At 42.2% G+C, this 2,008-nt stretch overlaps 1 pseudogene; it reads right to left on the bottom strand.

Annotated features, from left to right (window-relative positions):
* The window catches only part of LOC103606860, a 45,661-nt pseudogene extending 44,982 nt beyond the window's left edge, over positions 1-679 (bottom strand).
* Positions 680-2,008: the final 1,329 nt, after the last annotated feature.

The raw sequence follows: 2,008 nt of genomic DNA, 5'->3' as shown, positions 1-2,008 counted from the left end.
ACATGCAGTTAAGAAAAGAACCACTGCTTTTAAGAGAGGATTTTTTTTTTTTTTTTGCGGATCCCTGTATTTAAAATTTGAGGTCCTATTTCAGAAGTTAATACTGTACGGGCGGTGGAAGAGAGGTCCATTCCTGCACTCCCTGGGGTTGCTCTAGTGAGATTTGAAACGGATTGTTATTGTTGGCTGAGAGAAACTTGATAGCCCCCCTTTGGTTCGGGGCCTGGGGCTGGACCCTTTTCCCATTTCCCTGAGGGGACAGTAAGGGATTTCCCTGAGCATCAGTTTTGGATCTACATTCATTTGCCCAATGTTTTCCTTTCTTACATCGTGGGCAAAGTCCAGGAGGCTTGGTGACTACGGCTTTTGTCTGGTATTCCTGACAGTTTTTAGCAAAATGACCAGGCTTGCCACATTTAAAGCAACCTTTATTATTTTGGCCTTTATTAGCTAAAAAATCCTTTACTGTTTGTCCACTGAGGGCTGCGGCCATGGCTAAACCTTGTTGATAAGAGGAGCCAATGTCCGAGCAAAGACGAATATATCCTTGAAGGTCAGTTTTATTTTTGCAGGGCCTAATGGCCACCTGGCATGCAGGATTAGCATTTTCAAAAGCCAATTGTTTTATGCAATCAAGATTGGCATCTGCATTGCCTAACAACCTATCTGCTGTTGTCATTAGCCGGTTAACAAAATCTGAAAAAGGCTCTTATTCTTAGATAGGGAATTTTCCATTGTTCTTCCTTTCAACATCTTTTTTAAAGAATTTTTTTTTTCTTTCCATGAAAAAGGTTCATTCTCAACCTCCGTCTTGTTCTATAAGCATTTTTTTTTCTTCTCTCAAGCTTTAAGTCTTCCTTTTTCCTCATATCTTTTAACATTATCAAAATTACAAACCTAAAACGCTAAGCAATATCTTAGTAAGCTGCTCGCTATTTACACTTCCTAGCACTGTATTCTCTTTTCTTAACAGAAAAACTTATCTGCAACTTCTTCATGCTGTGACTCCTGCCTCACCAGCCTCTGGCCCTGAGACCCCTGAAGTCTCCACTTTTGTCTCCTGGGCCACTAATATCTCACACTCTGCTATCTCAGCTTCTATCCTCAGCACCCCGGAACCCACAGATATCTCCAACTCAAGACCACCTTTTATAATTAGTAGTCCCTTCTTCTGGGAACCAAGGACAAAAATTCTTCACGAAATCAAAAAATCTTAATAGATCACTTGTTTTAACCTTTACTCCTCGTGTCTTTAAAGCTTTTTGTAACTGTCTTATGTACACGTCATGACAACTTAATTCTTAATTCTTAATTTTTGATTCTTAATTCTTAATTCTTGTCCCATTATCAGGCGCTCTTACTCACCTTATCCTGACGCAGCAGGTTCCCGCGGCGGATGAAGGTTTTACTCTTTCATTTTCAGTGGTCGACCCTCCTATGCGCCTTCTTCCTCACTTTGTCCCCCGTATCCAGGCCCCACGTTGGGCGCCAAAAATGTCCCGACCCGCGGGATATTCAACGCAGACCCTGGAGGGGGGAGTGGGAATTGGATGGGACAAGAGACGCGAGAGATGGGAGACAAGACAGTATTCTGATCAAGTCTCGTTTATTGATTCTTAGGTTACATCTTATATAGGAGAAGGCAGGCATGCTGCAAAGGGTCTGGAATGTAAAGATATGATAATATCTTGAGGAGAGACAAAGACAGGACATTCAAAGTAAAGGTTGCCACCCAGAATGTTTATGGTTAAACAGTTTCTAGAGAAGGATAAAAGGTCACTTGCAAATTAACTTGCATAGCCAGGAGCAATCAGTTTCTGGCATAAAGATTTCGAGGCAGTTATGTAAAGCATGGCCATCTGAGCAGATTGTCAAGGAGAAGTGGTCTCACAAGAAGGGGTGTGGAGCTTCAGGCCCGCAACAGATACTAGGGACTGTTTCTTCTCTATTCCCCTGCATCCCGAGGATACTGAAAAGTTTGCCTTCTCACTTCCCTCCCTTAACTTCT

The sequence above is a fragment of the Galeopterus variegatus genome, unplaced genomic scaffold, assembly GCF_000696425.1.
Source record: "Galeopterus variegatus unplaced genomic scaffold, G_variegatus-3.0.2 Scaffold6901, whole genome shotgun sequence".
Classification (NCBI taxonomy): domain Eukaryota; kingdom Metazoa; phylum Chordata; class Mammalia; order Dermoptera; family Cynocephalidae; genus Galeopterus; species Galeopterus variegatus.
The sequence above is the reverse complement of the archived record's forward strand: the minus strand, read 5'-3'. Positions and strand labels throughout refer to the sequence as shown.